The sequence below is a fragment of the Xiphophorus maculatus genome, chromosome 3 (assembly GCF_002775205.1).
Source record: "Xiphophorus maculatus strain JP 163 A chromosome 3, X_maculatus-5.0-male, whole genome shotgun sequence".
NCBI classification, from domain to species: domain Eukaryota; kingdom Metazoa; phylum Chordata; class Actinopteri; order Cyprinodontiformes; family Poeciliidae; genus Xiphophorus; species Xiphophorus maculatus.
The window spans coordinates 18,697,872-18,717,878 of record NC_036445.1 but is presented as its reverse complement, the minus strand read 5'-3'; the positions used below and the strand labels follow the sequence as shown (position 1 = coordinate 18,717,878).

At 37.8% G+C, this 20,007-nt stretch overlaps 1 protein-coding gene across 2 annotated transcripts in view; it reads right to left on the bottom strand.

The window, feature by feature from the left end:
• Positions 1–17,494, bottom strand: part of LOC102224477 (zinc finger and BTB domain-containing protein 7B-like) — a 29,212-nt gene extending 11,718 nt beyond the window's left edge. Inside the window, exons 1-2 of one of the 2 annotated variants that reach the window (XM_023330791.1) lie at positions 17,303–17,494; positions 12,836–12,937 (exon numbers count right to left, since the gene is read on the bottom strand). The gene's annotated coding sequence lies outside the window, so the exon portion shown is untranslated. Of the gene's footprint in view, positions 1–12,835; positions 12,938–17,111 lie in introns of both variants that reach the window. The other variant, XM_023330792.1, reaches the window with a different exon arrangement.
• Between the last annotated feature and the right edge of the window lie 2,513 nt (positions 17,495–20,007).

Below are 20,007 nucleotides of genomic sequence, written 5' to 3'. Positions count from 1 at the left end.
CTACACCATTTTTTAATGACTTAATACTGACACTGCAAATATTTATTAGATTTTTAAATTGCCTCCATTTTATTCTTGCAAAACTCAAAAATCAAGCAGAATTTAAAGCAACACTGCCATCCCCCCTGGTTTACAGAAGGCTATTAAATGTTTTTGGAAACTATAGCATTACCATCTATTACACTCATTATGGCAACAGTGTTTTAAAACTGCAGCCAACACTCCAACTACTTAATCTGATAAATTAGCATCTTGTACTCTCAATTCCAGAGGTGTAAAACTTATCAGGTGTTCATTCTGTAACATATATGGATCAAAAACAATAAATAGGAAAGAAAATATACCTGCAATTCAATCATGAACGTTTTTGTCAATGTAAAAATCATTAAACTGAGGTATATTTTCTCACTTTGGACCATTAGTGTATTATAAAACAGCATCAGTGATTTGTATTTTAAGTTTTTATTTACCATCCAGTCAAAATCTTTTATTTACTTCAGTGACTGAAGTACTTTCTGGAGCTGACACATTTTTATGTCTAAAACTGCAATAAATATAACATTTTAGAAGAGATTTTTTTTATAATTTTGTACAACTTTCGAATTATTAAAGATTATATTCAAGCTTAATTTTCAGTTTTTTACAAACACAAAACCCTATGCGAGTTTGAGACAGACTTTTTTTCAAACTACTGTATTTTCAGATTTTTACTGTGTTTTATTTTGTTTTTCAGTATGTCTTTTCATGTCTCTAATGGTGGTAAATTTATTTTAGGCTTCACATAAAAGTCTAAAATGTGACGAATGATTTATCTTATAGAATCTGGTGAGAAAACCCAACTTTGAAACTTATTTGCTGCAGCACCAAAAATCATGAAAACCTGTTTCAGCTCTCGCTGTGTTTCTTTTTAAAATCACTGTACACAAAAACATTTATGCTCAGCTTCTTATGGTGAAACACTGAGGGAAGCAGCAGCAGGAAAGGAAATCAATCTGAGGTTGGAAAGAGGAAAAATGGTCTGAGATTTGAGACGATACGACAGAGGTAACAAAGGAACACGAGGGAGGAACGTCTTCTAAAAACACACATATTCTTAGAAATCACAAAAATAAGGAGGTTATGGGGGAGGAGAAACACATGAGAGTGAGTGAGTGAGAGAATGGGGAGTGGGTGTAGAGATACTCCAAAAGATAAAGTGGAGAAGAGGGGAGGTTAAGACAGGAAAATCTTGTCCCGGCCTCGAACAATCTGTGTTGGCAACGAGACGTGAAACAAGAGTCGACAGAGTTGAGTTACAAGGGGAGAGGAAGGGGGATAGAGAGAGAAAAAGAGATAGAGAGAAAAGAGAGAGAGACAGAAGGGAGAGAAGCCGTGACATGACGGCTGGAAGATAAACACCACGATCGAGCAAGAGGTGAACACATGCACGCAGCCACAGGAAGTAGCAAGAGTCCTCGCAGGTGTATGCTTGTGCGCGCGTGTGTGTGTAGGCAGATGTCAGAGGGAGCGATGTGGTAGCAGCCACCTCTATCATTAGCATCACCAAAAGGGAGTTTCACCATTAGATGGAGAACAAGCACAGATGTGAGAGAGAAAGCCTGCTGACGGCGTGGTTTCACACTTTGCTTCCCCCCTTTTCTTCTAGCTCCTTATCTGGTCAGCAGTTTCTACCCCTCAGCGCTTCACAGCTGTGTGAGAACGCCGGGGCATCAAGGTGTGTGTAGGCGAACCATTCACTGCATTGAACTCGATTCTTTTATAACGCCGCTAAGAGTACGTGTGAACGCCCGAAAAGAATCAACGAAAGTCGAGTTTTTAAGCTTCGTTACGGTCAAACATGAGTAATTTATAAGCACAGTTGCAGTAATTGAGTGGGGGTGTTTTAGCAGGTCGGGCTGTGGTACAAACAGGGAACTGTGGGGGTGTAACTGTGGACCAAGAAACTCATAATACAAACTTGGTTCATTTTCACACTCCTTTGCAGAAAAACAAAGCTTGCAGAAGGAATGGTTATTTAGTAAAATCTGTAATTTTAGGAGTTTCTTGTTGCGTTTTTAGCTGATTAAACTGATGTTTTTTATTGCATCACTTCCAGTAAAGTTATCAGAAAGCATCCAAAGCTTTCCGAAGTGTTTTAGCAGCCCAGTAAATGTGGGCAAAAGCATTCAAGTAAACTGTTATGGAAACTTTGTGACACCAACTCTCTGCAGCGGATCTACCTGCAGTGGTTTTTGGAGATTCTTATTGCCTCCTTTATCGCCTTCCTCACCATGTACAGTGGAAAGATAAACTTTGGTCCTGTGTGTCACAGCTCTACTTCCTCTAAACATCTGAATTATTTTTCCAGCTGCAGCAGGACTTCTGCAAGCTCCACTCAGTTAAATGTGTTCCTAAGATCATCGTCATTTACTTCACTTATATTTAACTTACTTCATAGCACGTTACGATATCCAGTAACTTTGTCAACTTAAATTAGTGTTTTTCAGCTCTTGCATGACTCACTGCCTTCTTGCACTACATTGTTAACCTCATAACAGTTATTGAAATCCGTGCTTCTCTGCAAACCTCTTCAAATACACACTTTCCCACAGTGAAAGGACTGGTATGAGGATAATGCAACATGAACATTTTGATTGTCTAAACATAAGTTTTAAAGCTAGTTTAGGAGCAGAAATATTATGCAGATTTGCAGAGAAGGTAAATAATAACTTAAAGAATAATTTCCACTATTGGTTCCCTTATATACGGTAGTTTTGCACCGCACAAAACCAAAAGCTTCCAAAAATGAGGGAAGAAATGAATGAATGAATAAACAAATTTAAGACATAACTAATTGTAATTTAAGACCTAAAATAGAAAGACTTCATAGATCTATTAAGATAGAAAATCTTGTAAAACCATGTAAAATATCTAAATATTAAACTTAATTTTAAATGCGCCGTGATTTTCAAAACGGGGTCATAAATTATATTTAAGTTAATCTTAAATTTGTAATTTATTTCAGTGAGAATTGTGTAGTTCTGGCTGAAAAGGTGTGACAAACACTACAAGCTCTTTGATGCAATAAGCCTCGTTGAAAGGAGTTTAGATATTCAGCTTTCAGCCACAAACCTGCAAAACAATCCAGCTCCTGGAAACGGCTCACTGAACGTTTATGCTATTTAAATCTGAAGGTTTTTGAACATGAGTTTAAAGAGGTTTGGATCATCAGTAACTTATGAAGCTTAATGTTTATGACCTATTCATACTCTCCAAGGATAGGTACATTTGTTCTGTCTCCTTTGGAGTACTTGCAGCATAATCTTGAAGCTCATTGTGGACAGAACTTATTTTTTCTTGCGTGCTGCAGTGTGAGAGACTTCTGTGGACTTGCTATGGGCTTTTCACATGAGTTCTTGTGAAGTACGAAATGTTCTTGCAGCCTTGGATAAAAGAACAAATTATCTGTTCCTGCATGGTATTTATTGGTCCATACTGTCTGTGTCAAAGGTAGGTGATCTGGGTCTACAAATGTCAGAAAACACAGATTTCATGGCACAATTATTAAATTTGCTAACCAATAACTTATTACGTTATTGGTTCAGTTCTTAGTAACATTTTTAACATTCAACTTCCTCAAACTTGTACAAACTCTGATGGCGACATGGAAAAGTTTTGGTAAGTAGCTATATTTTCGTGGCCATTTCTTGAATAGAAGTGGTTAGTTTAGACTTTAAGATACTTTTGTTAATTTAGAAATCACTCAACGGACCACTCAGGTCTCCTGGTTCTGGTTCTGCATCCCCAGAACCAGGAGAAGCAGCACAGCCGAAACACTGAGTGCCTTTAAACCAAACCAGTTTAGAGTTGTCTTTGATTAACAAAAACACTGATTTGAGGCATTTGATGATTATTATTCTTGTTTATGGCATTTGACAAAATGTAATATTGTTTCATAACTGGTTATTGTGTTACATTTTTATTATTTAAAGCATTTTGAACTGCCTTGTTGATGAAATGTGCAGTACAGATATACTTAACTCATGAAAATAAATAAGAGACAATAGAAAGTTCTCATCTCTTTGCTATTTTGAATCCTGACAAAGATTAACAGGATGCTGTAATATTATGTTTAGACACAGAAGTCTAAATATAAAGTCACACATTTTTAATTAAAAGGTTCTTTGACACTCAGATGAACTTAAAATAAAAAATGTTACATTTATTCAACATGAATACTTCAGAGCCCGATACAGTGTGGGCTCTCAAGTGTGTAATTACAATATATACAAAACCTGATTAATAAATCATGTTAGGTTAAAGAATAAAATAAAGATGTTTGTTTAAAATACATCAACCCCAGTAAAATTTTACACTGTAATAATGTTTTTTGTCGTATACAAACAATAATTTGTTAGTTTAAAAGAGGAGACCAGACATGTGTTTCTGGTTAGATTTCTTGAATGTGATCCACTTTTCTCAAAGTGTTGTTTAGTACTGCTTTATTACACAGGGGTTTGGTTTGTGTGCCCCTAACTGAACAAAACAAAACTGTAAAGTCACATTAAAAGAGATTAGATGAATCACTTTCTCGTATTTTTTAAGATCCTTCCAGAAAACGTGTTGGATGTGACTGAATATTGTAGCTTTATTCATATTTGCTAGACTGCTCAAAATATTAGTGTAGCTTTTGGGATTTGGCTTTTAATGCTCTGCAGTCAGACTGCAGCACAGCAAATTGTAACTGCAAAATAATTTCCAAGCTAAACTGAAAACCTTTTTGATGATATCTTCAGAAAGTTAGCAGAAAGAGTTATTTTGGTGCTTTTTTCTCAGTACTGAGAGTAAAGATGAGTGTCGATCCCTGTGTGTGTTATGAAGTTCAGGTAGAGTGGGTGTTAAAGAACATGTGGGGTTTTTTATGAAGGCAACATGAAAGGTGTATAAACAATTCACGATTTGAGCAATATATTTATTTAAAGCAATGATTTGTAAAATAAGACAAATCAAGTGATTTTTCTGTGCTTTGTTGCTCCTTTTATGTCGGTTTTCCTGGGTGGACAACATGTCTTCAACAAAGCTTTTACTGTTCAGGGCAGACGACAAGAACAAAAGCATAAAGTGCGAGTTTGTAAGCGTGCATCCTGTATTTAAAGTTGCCACATCAAAGGGAGGATCTGAACAGCAGCAGTGCTCCTGCACAAACACTCTCTCACTTTAAATAGGAAGATCTTGCAAAAGTACTGGACACACACAGAAACACAGCAGTGTCGCAAAACTAACTGATCCTGATCAGTTTCCTCTTCCTGTGCTCAGTGAAGATGGTCGACCACGAGAGCAGATGGAAAGATTAAAGCGAATGACACGCAGAAATGTCTCGGAGGAAAAGTTAAAGCAGAAGCACAACAATCCCTTCCCGACAGGTAGAAACAGAGAGAAGAGAGAGAGAAGAATGTAACCAGAGGAGATGAGGGAAAGATGTGTCAACTTCCTGACAAATCAGCTGCGCAGAATGAGAAGTGGAGGAGTGTGTCCGTTTCTATTTCACTTACAGGCAACTAAACGCATCAGAGCAAATCTAGGAAGAGGTTTTAGAGTCATGCGACTGGTAAAGCACCAGCATTAATCTCAGTGGACAAATCAAATCTGTTTATTGTTCTGTTTTTCCTCCTTTAAAACAGCAGGAGCATTTAAAGTTGAAACCAGATGTTAGATACAAAAACAATCATTTTTAATGCTGCCTGACCATAAATCAAACTAAAGGTTTCCTGTTTTAGTTCAGCTGAGTTTACTAAGATTATTTCAATTCGCTAAATACAAAAATAATTTAGTAACTTGAGATTTTGTTTTTACAACCTACAAATCTAAAAGGTTACTTTCATTTCCTAAATATTTGGAAGGATTGCAGCTTATATTATATGACTTGAGTCAAATGTTGCTGGGATTTTGTCCCATTCCTCCTGACAGAACTGGTGTAACTGGGTCACATCTGCAGGCCGCCTTACTTTTTATCTCTAATCAGAAACTTCCTATCGGGTTGAGATATTAACTTTCTCATCCATATTAAATTTAGCTGCATGTTAAAGGTCGTTATCATAATCTGTGATTAGTAAAGTGTACTAGTCTCTCCGAATAATCATAACATGACGCTTTAATCCCATTGCTTCCCAGTTCAGATGGTGTTCTTTGACTTGTTTCACACTTTTTCCTCCAAATGTAGCAATGATCTTTATAAGCAAACACTTTAATTTAAGTTTTATAAGACAGCAGCTCAGTTCTTCAAAATGTAAGTGTTTTGGCCTGGAGTGAATTTGGAAACTAATATTTTTTATCTTGCTTTTTGAGTCATGACTTCTTCCAAAGAGTTCAAAGGCATAAACATATTTGTGTATGCAAACCAAAATATTTGAAAAATAATCTCTACACTTGTCTTATTATTTTGACAAATCTAAATAATTTTGTTAATTCTAGCTGACGGTGAGACTATGCAAAGCTTTTGGGTCTTTTTGCACCGTGTACATAGATGTCTGGCTTCAACCGTATTTTTCAAGAAGCAAACAAATAGGTTGCATGTTATTTCACATAAATAATTGATTTGTTTTTAAACATTAACAAAGATGATTCGATTTTTTTTCCATGAAGGGATAACAAGAAGCCCCTCTGGAATACAAGCCTCCATTTGCTGCTGGAGTTCCCCTCTGAGCGACACACATGAAAGGGGTCACTTTCAGCAGCGCCGAGTCCCTTTTGCCTGCTCATGTTTGGGTGTTTATTCTCACTTTCCCTGAAATGTTGTCTCACTGTACCTATTTATGATAACCGCCCGCTCAGTGTGTACAGAAACAATTGCAGTGTTACTAGAAAAGCTGAATCACTGCCACTCCTTCAGCCTGTGTAGCCGTTTTCTCGAGTCTCCATTTCTCGGACGCTTTGCAAGTAGAAGAAGAAGAAGAAGAAGATGACAGAGAGTCGAGGCCACCTGCCTTGTTGGTTAACCCTTCGGTGGCGTGGGCTGCAAGGCTGGTGGTCGAGAGCAAGGGAGGGCTGTCAAATGTTACAGAAACTCATGACTGAAAAGAGGAAATGGCAGATACAGAACTTCCTCTATTGACACAGAACGAGTGGGGGCAAGACTCGACGACAACAGCAGCAGCCTGGATTACGGACAGCGTGTAGTCATCCCTGAGTTATTACAGTTTCAGTGTGGAGAAACAATTGGCAAGGGCGGCGAAGTTGTTCAGAAATCCGGGCCTTGACTTATTAATAAGGTTTAAACGAAGGCGGGAAAGACATGAGAAGTTCCTGCAGTGGCTTAATAGGGAAGGTGCCATCACATCAAACCACCAATGAACCACCGTGACCCTCATGCAAACGATAACGCATCAGTCTGAGCGCCTGGGTGTAATTTCTCATTATTTTCACATGAATACAGTTCGGAGTAATACTAGAAACATTCTCAGAACGACAGGAGCAACTACAACACAAGACAATGAGACACCTTTAAACATCATGGGGGGGAGAAACAAACAAAAAAAAAAACTCCCATTCTCCTCCTCCTCCTCCTCCTCCTCCTCTCTCTCGTCTCTCCCCACCTTCCTCCCACTCACTTGGTTCATGTGAAACTGAAAGACCCAGGTCTGAAAAGGGGGAATTTATAAGGCCTCACATGCCCTAATTAAAACAGTTCCTGGAACCGTGTGCATGTATGCATGTGTGCATGTGTGGACGCACATGCACAGCTGCGCGTGTGCTCCTTGCCTGACAGACCACTCAATATGTCACTTCCCTCTATCCACCGGTTCATGGACACATGGCTGTCACCAGTGCAGCAAGGCCACGGTCACATGATCAGTCACGCAAGTTTGCCCACGACAGACACAAATGAAAGAAAGCAAACCTGACCGAAGATCTTAGGAAACGCTGGAACAAAACAGATCCTCCTTTCAAAACTCAGTGAATCTGGACTTGAATCCTTACAGATCAGGTCGACTCAACTAAATCTGCTGAGTTAAAACGGGTTTATTCCGAAATAAAGCCGCATCTATTAGAGATTTATACTGAGAGTCTCAAAACAAATTACTATATCAGAGTATCAAGGTGTTACACTCAAATGTTTACGATTAAAAATGTGCAACAACATGATTAGTTGCTTTATATTCAAAACAAAATAACAAAAATTGCTAATATATTATAGCTAAATACAACTACAATGATGTTATACATGTTTATTATTTTAATCTCAATAGGATGAAAGTATAAAATTAACTACACTTAAATGTATTGATAGTTTCTAATTGCTTATTGGACAGAATATTTTTGCTTTTCTGATCTGTGAAGAGAAACCCAAAAACAAGCTGCTCCAGCTGAAAAGGCTCAAAAGATGATATTTTAAAAAGAAAACCATCTTTAACATTGTTTTCTTAATGCACATGCATAAACACACCAATTAGAAACAATTGAACAAACTACTAAATGTAAAAATTGCTATATATTATGCATAAAACTCCATATATTCCTAAATTTTAATTAAAAGTACATTTTTCTCTTTGATATTTAGCACAAGAATATTAAAATTCAGGCTTCGACATAAAAGATTTCTAGGAGGAATTTATATAATTATTAAATAATTTGCATGTTTGTTGTGATTCTTTTCTCTGATAATCAGGTGTTTTATTCCAGAAGAATAATCTCACACTGCTTTATTTCAATGCCATGTTTTCTTGTCTTTCCTATTTTGAGGAATGTTTAAGAGACGTGGTTCCCGCTGTCACAGAGGAACAAAAAGACTAATTAAACAATTAAAGAATAACAGTATAATTCAAACACGCCTCAGTAAAATTTATTTCATAGGAATTGAGTTTTGTTTCCAGGGCTTAGAAAATATCATAATCAAAACATTTGCTTGTATAAATAAAAGATAACATGTCAAAAATGTTTAATTTATTAGCTGATCCATTAGATTACTTCCTTATGTATTTATATTACGATCTACAACACAGGACATCAAAATCCCTAATAAGTACATTAACCAACAAGAAATGCAATTGTAAAAAATGTTTCTGTTCTTCTTCTAAGGCCAGCTGGAGTTATAGAGCGACTGCAGCCAGCAAACCACAGAGGAGTTAACTTCCAGGTTGCCTATAAAATATTCAACTGCTTGACCACTTTATTCAGCTCATATTTTGTTCCAAGGACGGCGATGTCTCCAGGATACTCCTCCCTCCCGGCGTTTATCAAAGTTTGACCACCACAAAGTGTTTGTGGTGTAAACGATGCCAGAGAAGCAAAGAATGTGCAACGACCTCGATAATAAAGTCAATATCAGGGAAGTTGGTGGAACTAAGTGTTCCCCCTGATAAACGAGCGCCAATGGATTTCAGATTATCTCCGTCTGTTTGCAACTGGAGGCATGAAAACCAGAATGGATGGAGAGGAAAAGAAGGCTAGGGCTGCTTACATTTTTTAATTAAATGTTATCAGATTTATATTTATGCTGAAGGATCATTAAACTTGTTGGAATGGTGCTGCTATTTGACAATGTAAGACCAAGAAGTGGGAAAATCTACTAAACCTGCCATGTGTCTGGGTAGGGTTTGCTGATTTTGTGCTTATAGTTGAACATTTATTATCACTTCCTGATATGAACCAACAGCAGGTACATGCAGAATGTAAATAATCAGTACTGAACAAGAAAAATATTCTTATTCTTAGCACAAGAACGTCTCCAATCTCAATTATTTTATTATTATTATTCATAGCAGGATTTTTAATGACTGCAAATCTTAAAAAGGGAAAATGCAAAACTAAATGCACCAAATATCTGCAGTTTATTTAACATGTTCTTTGCTTTTCTGATAGTGAACAGGATCACAATAATCTAAAATATGTTTAATAAACTAAGAATATTGAAAAGTAGAATTATCTAATTGTCTTTCTTTTAAAAAGGCAAACATATTTTGGATTGTTTTACAACTGATTTTTCTTCTAAATCTAGATGCTTTAACTTCAGTAAAATATTACGTGCTGATATTTTTGAGGAGCTCATGATAGAAAAATTAGTTTTCCATTTTTAATTTTTTAATTTAATTTTTCCCGCATGATAAAAAGTGACAGGGTTCTAGTGCAACGTCATATTTAGACTCCCCCAGAAAATCTTTTGGACAATAACTCTGAAAAATATGATCATATAATTGACAAAATAATAACTATTGTTGAAGGGTTGAGTGAAAACTCTTGATTCATTAGAAATATAGATTTATTTGTGTGTCACCTATTAACTAAAAGATGACCTGGATGATGATCTTCATAAATATCTTCATAAATATACTTGTACCATCACTGCTTTCTTCTTAAATGTTAGAGGTAACATGTAAAACCTTAAAGTCCAATCTAAAGAGAGCTGCACAACAAATATACAATATAAAAAAAGATTTATATGGACTTACAGAATCTCTTATTGTCACATTTGATTTGGATCTTAGTCACCAAAAGAAGAAACCAAGATGCAAAAACTCCAAAAAAGTTTTGCGGAAACCAATGAAAGGAATCAAGAGGAGAATATGGACTGACTAATTTAATCATCATGTATTCTGATAATCAGATATATCAATAAAATGTTTTCCTAATCTGATGCTGCCTCACTCCCACATAAAACTCTATAAATGTCTAAAATCCATAATTTCTCATTTAGTTAAGTCTTCTAGCGTTCTTGTACTACAGTTTACTGTAATGACATGTTTGGATCCAACCAAAGCAAACAATAAACTGTGAGAAAGTTAACCAGGTGAAGTAGACAGAGTTTTATTTTTGTGTCAATCAGTTCCCAGTTAGAAACCAACCAGGCCCGGCGGCATAGGTGGGCATTGGGGGGCATTGCCCGCCCACAGATTCAGACGTGCCCCCCCAGGACTGGAAGCTGTTTGTTGTTTTTACCAACTCTCTGTTATTCCTATATTGATTTGATACAGTAGGGGCTTCTGCACTTCCCATATCTGTGTCACTTTTTTCACAGCAGTTAAAACTGTTTAATCAGTTGTTAACACAACGTAACCTTTTTTTCCGAGCCGCCTTTAAACGCAACATGGCGCTGGGTTTCCACCTGTGCGGCAGCGAAGGAGACCTGCTGCTGCTGTGCAGAGCTACTCAGGTGTGTGTTTGAATCCTGGCAGCAAACCAGCAAAACACAAAGAACTGGCAGCAAAGAACTGTGCACAGTTTTTCCCCCAAACTGACCAACTGAGTTGAGTAAAGCTGTTGGATGCAGGTAATGTTAGCTAAACGATGACTAGCTAATAACAATACAGCACCTTAAGCTTGTTAACAAGTAGCCTGTAGGCTACTGATGTTGTTGTCTATGTTCAGCTACGTAGATTAATTTTCCGCCCCCCAAAATAAGTCGATGCCCCTTTTGAACTCGTCTGGAGCCGGAGCTGGTGGGATCTGATTGGACTTGTTAATCGGTGTGTTCAAATAATGTTTTTCTCTCCTTTTTATGCATCCAAACTCAACATGTTAACCATCAGACGGTGATTTAATAGGCTACAGTTCAATGTCAGTGCATTTATTTCTAAATTTGTACAAGGAGAAGCCATATTGGATTTTGATTTTAGGCCTGCTCAGCAACCTTTGATTTTTGAAGTTGGTCTTCTAGCCTTAGAAGATGATCCAGTTGATTTTTTTCTGAACTACAAATTGAATATTTTGACTTTTCAGTCAGTATAGAAAGCACCATCAGAAGGATATCATCTAAAACAAGCATCTTACTATAGAGAAGTCAATTTTAGACTAGAAAAGCTTTAAAACTTAAGCTTCATGTAATGTTTAAATGTCAAAAATTAAATACCCCCAATTGAAAAATTCCTTTACATCCATCCATCTGGATGTGTTTTTAGTTTTTTGTCAGCTTGTTCATGCTGTTTATTCAGCTGTGATCATTTTCTCAGATGTATTCATCCTTGAAGGTCGACCGCAACCCTCAGCTTTCAATCAAAACTTTATGAATGCGCAGGCAGAACATAAGTGACGATAAATGTTTAATTAAAAGGTGACGCCAAAGAAACCACCCCGGTAAGACCGTCAGCAGCAGTCATACTGGAAACATGCTGGTTTTGATGAGACTCTGCATGAGAATACCGAGTTTTCTTTATATTCGGACTGTTTACAATTCAAAGTACATTTGACATAACCACAAAACTACAACATTAAACTTTGGACAAGTGAGTGGAGATCGAGCTCATAAAAGATCGTAATGGCTTTCCACAAGTGAACAAAAAAAAGCACTGAAAGCTCTATTTAGCCGCAAATTTAACAATTTATCCCTGCATTTCAACTCCAGTTATACTAAACTGTATGAGCATCAACTAGAAACTGATTCCAAGGAAAAGAAAAGAAGAAACGGGAAATGACGGGAGTTCCCTATTATTTAAAAAGTCCTGCCTCAGTGGAGGAGGCAGGTTTCTTGGAATTTGTCTTTTTGGATTTGAATCATTGGGCAATTTTTCTTCTCCCATTGAGACAAAAACAAAACATCCTCAATTATTGTATCCTTCATCTTTATTTTGAGAAAGCAGGTGGCGATAAAGTGGAAACATGTTGTAATTAAGCTTTTTATGCTGGGAAAAATGAACTCCCATGACATATCACAAGTTCAATGCTTATTTCACTCCTGATGTGTCATGTGGCCACAAAACCACCATGCAGTCATGTCAAAAAGGTTATAAACATGAGTATGACATTTCGTTCAAAGCCTGGGGGAGTAATATTTACCCCACTAAACGTCCCCAAACCTCACCAAAGACGAAGAGTTTTACAAAAACTGCCAAAAAGGCAGAATTTAAATCCTTGAAAATATTCTTACCTCCAGTCCATAAACCCAGGAGACGATGCTGCCTGCTGTCAGTCTCTCACACTGCTGTCCCTTCCTCCTTTGTCCTTTTCTGAGAGGCCAGAGATCATGAACCTAAAGGGAAGCAAAATAATAACAAATGTCGATTATCCAGAACTGGTGCAAATTGAGTGTCTTTCCTAACAGAGACATTATGTCACAAAAGCTAGAAATGAAACATGTTGAAGTTTGCAAAGATGCAAATAGATTCACATGCACACCCACACACTATCATATGATATATCACATTAATCTGGAGCATGAAGGGTGGCTCTTAAAGAACAGAAAAAACTGATAGAAACCAGCTGCTTCCTCTTTTGACTTCTTTCTCTAAGAAGCCCTCCTGCAGCAGGTTGGGTCAGGAAAGCCCACACAGACGCACGTCTCACAGATGAACATGATTATTGCACACCACACCGAGCTGCTGGCCTGTGGTCAGCATTTGTATTTTCCTGATGTTTACAAATCTCGGAAAAAAAAACATCGAAATGAAAGACGAGCAAGATTATACAGATTAGGCACAGACCAGTTACTGGTATCAAGGCTTACAGGGTTCTGACCTAAAAAGATATGGTGTCACAACTGAAAAAAGGCAGAATAAGGGTTTTATTTGGCTATGCAGAGCATGGAGTACGGCAGTATTGCTCCTCCCTCACTTGTCATTAACTGCCTGAAGAGGGGCGCTGCACTCTTCTCTCACTCACAAAAAATGACAAATTCAGCTACTTGGAACAAGACAGAACGTCATTGTGTGGAAACTAAAGGAGCTCCACTCAAATTACAGTAATCTGTTTGTTTTTGTACAAAAAAAACAAAACTATAATTCAGAAAGCTTTTTTATTCCAAGAGTTTTTAGTTTCCACTAAAGAGGAGATTAGTTTTTACAGGCATAGCGAAGCATGATATCAGTAAAGTCAGAGTAAAATACATGTTACACATAAAAACACATCTAAACAACCTTAATTAGAAAGGATCTACAAAGTGCTGCTGGGTCAAAGTGCAAATTAAGAGTTTTGTAAATTGACTGTAGTAACGATGTTGGAAAAAGGAGGTGAGATCTTTGAATATGAGTAGCCAACTGCAGGCTAGTTGCCTAAGCTAACACTTTGTCTATTTAATTTAACATCATCTTGTTAAACTTGTATTGCTAAAAAAAAAAAAAGAATAATATTTTGCCTCAAACCTTTTTGCTTATTTCTGCTGAGTTCATTGGTTGTTTAGCCTATATTTCTGTTCAAGTCTATGTTGCGAAACTAAAATAACAATAATAAATGTCAAAGATAACATTCATATAACCGTAATTATTAATAATTTATTTTAGCAGCAACATGAATAATGCTGTTCTTATTTATACGCCTGTACAACCTAACGTCTGCTACAGGTGCAAATCAGCCTTTCCTCACAATCGTGCAATTGTCGTAAAATTAAATGTATTTTTATTTTACTGGCTGATGCAAGGATCGAGTTTATCCTGGCTGATGGCAACTTTTTCTTTTTACAGTCTGATCTGACAACTCAGATTTCCTCAGGGCTATAACATATAGAAAGAGGAAAAACTTTGCTGCAGCTTTTTTCTTAGAGGCAGTAGTTTAAAATCCAATAGAAAATGAAGTAACGTTGTTTATGCATTAAAACTTGATTTGCTTTTATCAAACTACATAATGTTTCGTTCACTTTTGTTGGCGTTTTTAGTTTTAATACATTTAGTGAACAGGAAAAAAAGTCAGATTTTTCAGTATTTGACATGCAGATCAACGATAAGAGACAATTCTGATCAGTGAATCTTTAATTTTTTCTCCAGGTTTTCATACTGTGAGAGTCTCATTCTGGCCAAAGCCTTATGCAGATGAAGTGTAAATAAATGTGTGAAGCAAGTAGGCCTGCAGACAGCAAATCGTGACGGAGTCATTTCAGGACACCGGAGGTGAGGGATGAAACACAACCGTCTAGTTGGGTTGCACATAAATGTTTGCTGGGTTAACAAAGCTAGTGTTAAGAATTTGTTGGAAAATCCGCAGCGTGTGTCGGTTCTGAAAAGTCCTGCCACATGATAATGAATGGTGATTTCTTTGTTTTTTCCCCTTTCCAAATTTCAGTTTTACTCACAAGTGGAAGCGATAATTTCCCAGCGTGAAGACCTAAAGATTTAAACAACAGGCTGCGGCCAAGATGAGGAAACCAAACCCAAACGAGTTGAGCTAGTCAGGCCGGTCTGTCAGAGGGGCGAGTCAGCAACACATCTACCTCTATAATGAACACACGCCCGCCCGCACACACACACACACACACACATACACAAGCCCACTGGTTTGACAGTCATCTCCCCACCCAGTGTGGCAGGCAGAAGCCTTAACCTAACATTACAGCCTGAGCATGTATCCTGCTGTAACACAGGATCGGGTCAGGATTAAAATAAAACACTGGGTGCGCCTTGGGGATGATGATGATAATGATGATGATGATGATGATTAACAGACCACTGTTGGGAGATCTTTTATTGGCACAGAATGCTAAATCCAGCACACCTATGGCAAGCCAACATGGACAAATATTAGCCAACCTATCAGCTAAAAAAATTATGTAAAGGTCGTTATTAAATAAATGAATACAAATAACACGGACAAAGATAGAGACACATCTATTCCACTAATTCTGGAAGAGTTAAAACAGCGCTTCGCTAGGAGACACACAATTGTGATGACTTGTATATTGTCCAGCAGCAAAAAAGAAGTGAAAAAAGGAATAAACTAATTATTTGACAGAAAATCCCTGAGAGATAACTTTCTTACAAAACAGAAATCATAATTTTTTTCTTCAAATGCCAATGACCTGACTCACGGTTTTCTTTAAGGGCAATGTCTCTGGCACCACCCTTTCAATGGGAGTCTTGTTGTGGTGCTCACATTAATCCCTGGTCTACTGCAAAGGGCAGGTGCAGCTGATAAAATTCAACACAGACGGGTTTTCAGGTCAAGTGTCCTGATTGGGAAGCAGGATGCAAAGTTAGCAATCAAAGTTAGCAATTTACTTAGACTCCAGCGTTCGTAGTTATTTTTTCTATTCATAACTACTAACTTCTAACCTTTACTTCACCTTAAACACAAACTATACTAAGTTATATATTCTTCTTATAAACTGGAAGAGAATTGGAAAGGTTTGTGCATGAACCAACCGGAAAGAACATTATGTACAACCCGGAAGGAGTTAGGTTGGGTCTCCAGCTGCATGCACTATATGAAATAACATCAGGTTTGTGTTCACTGAACACCGTTCAGAAAAAAACAACAACTATTGCTCGGTGGAAAATCAAACCTCAGTGATCAAATAAAACATCAAGTTACTTTACCGGTCATAAACAGGTTTTAGAAAACAACGTTCACTGGCACAAAATACTGCATCCCAGAGTTTCCCCACCAACGTTTATGGTATCCCGACTCTTCCGATGAGATCTCTGATGACTTTTAAACCATCTAAACTTACTCAACTACTGGCTTATAAGCAGGAATTCAATGACCATATCAAACATGTCTTTTGCCAGTCATAACAAGTGTTCAAAACATCATTTGCTGGAAAAAAAAACAGGGCATTCTGGAAGGTTTTCAGGTGGGAAATCCATAAACTATTACAGCATCTTGACTTATTAAAAGTTGTTCAAATTCATTATGGAATACCACTTTTTCGCAATTCAGAAACAGCAGGTAAAGTGGTCTAAACTCAGGTTTAAAAAGCCATTCAATGACAGGATTTTTTTTTAAAAGCATCAAAATGTTATAAAGAATAGGTTTTAAAATATATTTTTGCATCATTTGTTGGGAAAGTGCCAAAATTTGCCACTAATGGCTTGCCATACATATCTGGTGGACTGCGCACGTCCAGGTGGATGTGCGTGAGAGCAGGTTAGGTTTTGGATGTCAGCCGGTGTTCTCGGCTATAATTAGCAGCCCGGTGTTCAGAAATGTACCCGCCGACCCCGCTCCTCTCCTGTCTCACCTGAACGCGAAGCGCTCATCTCTCACAGCCTCACCAGCAGAAATATTTAAATTTCCTTTAGTTTAGAAGGTGAAAATGAAAAAAATGATGTCGACAGAATTTATCAGTGAGAAGGACAGTTACTTTTGTCACCCTGCTAAAGAAGAAGTGGGGAGGAAGGTTTGTTTTCGCTACGACTAAAGCGGACTGATAACTCATTTTTAATGATTATATCTTGTAGTTTTGTGTCATTTCGAGAGGAACCAGGAGAAGCGGTTACCTGAGCGCCGGTGTGTCACCTGTCCCCAACTCGCCGCCTCCCACCTGACCGACACTTCCTGGATTATTCCGTCCCACCCTGACGACTTCTTAGAGCTTTAAATTCCCCCTTTTTAAATCCTCCCAGCGCTTGTCTTCTTAAATGTAGACTCCGTCCTCACGTCAACGCACGGTAGGGGCTTAATTCCTCACCAAATGTCCTCTGTCTTGCCTCCTGTCCTGCTGTCTCTGCGGACCGCCGGCTCTCTGGCGCTCTGACCCCCCCACGGTGCTCTGCCTCCGCTCGCCCACTTTGTCTCCCAGCTCCTCCTTTCTGAGAACCAGGAAGCGGCTTGTCCTACTTATTACACCCGGTCGCCGGATTGGCTCTGGCAGGGCTGGGAGAAGAGACCGCCAGGGTGGGCAGGGCACACGGGGAGGGGTCCGGCCGAGGTCCGATAGGACCAAAGCAGTGCCTGTCGGAGAGAGGTGGGCTCCTCCTCCTCCTCCTCCTCCTCCTCTGGGCATATCTGCGCAGAGGTGGGCAGTGAAAGCGGATTGAGGGATATCTGCCACCAGCTTACCTGTCAGATGCAAAAGCATTTTCAGTCGAAACAGAATTAATAAACTCATGACTCAGCTGTTTCCCGACCCAGAAACCATCTGGCGGTGACCAGGGATAGAGAGTTAGAGCTCCAGAGCCATGCGCCTTGCAGATCAGTCAAGTAAAAAGGAAACTGTACCGTGATAAATGAAACTCACACAGAGGATGTATCATATCCAGTGTGGAGGCTCAAAGGGCAACAGTAGGGACTTTTTTAGAATGGCTTTTTTTTTTATGAATCACTTAAAAAAGGAAACAACAGAGTGCTGAGAGAGTCACATCTATTACAAGATGTTTTATTGTTCATTACATTTGCATAAAATTGAGACTTCTCATTTGCATATAGCAAGAGAAGTTAATAGAAAACAGTAGTACACAAAGCGCAACACCTAAATATGGTATATATATATATATATATATATATATATATATATATATATATATATATATATATATATATATATATATATATATATATATATTGTTTTAGATTAGATTAGATTAGATTAGATTAGATAGCATTTATTGTCATTGAACAGAATTCAACGAAATTTCCATTGCAGCTCCCGTGCAAAAGGTCAAATATATACAGTAAAAATAAGCAAACACACAATAATAATAATAACAATATATACAACTAAATTAACTAAAGGCACTCAACCACACCAAAGAAGTAGCAGCAGGTCCAATTATGGCAAAGTACAGATGATGTGACAGTGCAAAGTGCAGAACAATATGGCTATGTGGGGGTGGGGGATATGTATGTATGACTGCGAGGTTATGATATGTGTGGGACGGGGGGGCGGCAGGGAGTAATGGCTCTGACGGCTGTGGGGAAGAAACTGTTTCTCAGTCTACCAAAAGTTTGGACACACAGTTGTGTCCAAACTTTTGGTCTGTACTGTATATATATATCTGACAAAACGTAAGAGCCCCATCAATAACTTCCTGGTTATTCCACAAAATATTGATTTCTGAGTTCACAGTTTACATGCATTGTTGTTTCTAGATGAATGTAGACTTGCTTTCTTTGCATTATTTGAGGTCTGAAAGCACTGCGTCTTTTTTGTTATTTTGACCATTTCTCATTTTAAGCAAATAAATACTAAATCTTTGCTTGAAATTTCAGAGGCATGTTGTCAGTAGTTCATAGAATAAAAGAACAATGTTCATTTTACTCAGACATTCACCTATAAAGTGTAAAATCAGAGAAACTGATCATTTGAAATGTTCTTTTAATTTTTTACAGAGCGCTATTTACCTGAGTGTTTTCCAGGATTGTTCTTTATTTACCTCCATTCATCTCCAGTCAGCTTCACTGTCTTGAAAAGCGTGGTGTGTTTAGGGTGTAGTGTTGTTTGTTTTGCACATCGGTTAATAAGTTCAGCTTTGCTGTGTCCCCTGCATAGCTTGTGGAAAATTACATATTTTCAGGAATTACTTTCTATTCCTAAAGTTGAGATCTGTGGAGAGCGTAACTCGTCCTGGTCTTGAGGACAGATTGTACCTGGGATGTTTCGTCACAGTGAACTATTGTTCTCTAACAAACACCGGTTGCTTTCACGGAGCAGGTGTGCACGGTTTCAACATTCTAATTAGGCTACTTTTGAAGATGATTGGTTGCACTGCATTTTATTTAAGGATATTTGAATAAAAGGGGTTGAGAACAAATGAACACTACAGTTTTCAGATTTTTATTTACATATAAAAAATATGGATATCCATTTCTAAATAAATTTGGTGCAAGATGCACATTATTTCATAATTTCCTTGTCAAAAACATTACAGCAGAAGACTTCCTTGTTTAAGTAACCTTGATTATTCTGACTGAAGCAATGATTCAAGAGGATAACCTGCTGTAAATTGGTTAATTTCTTCAGTGAGTTCTGTTTTGATCCTCTGATTCAGTGTGTTTCATTGTCTACCTGAGAGGTTTCTACCAGGTACGCCCATTGAATTAGCTATAAAACATGATCAATATGCGCTCACTGATGCTTCCCAATTATATAAGAATAGAAAAGTTTTGCAGGGTTCCATTGTCAGAGTAGAGTTACTTCAAAGTAATATTTCTATAGTACAAGATATGACGCAATAAAACTACTTCCAGAAGCACTTTTTTCAGAATTACTTAAGTAAATGTAACTAGTTTTACGTCTGCTTCATTTGCATGCATGACTTCTCTCTTAATTGATCTCTGTAAATTGCCCTTAGGTGCGTGTGTGTGTGTAGGGGGGTGGGTTTGTGTGCATATACTGGACAACATCCAGGGTGTTCACCGCCTCGCCACAAATCACCATGGAGACAGGCTCAAGCC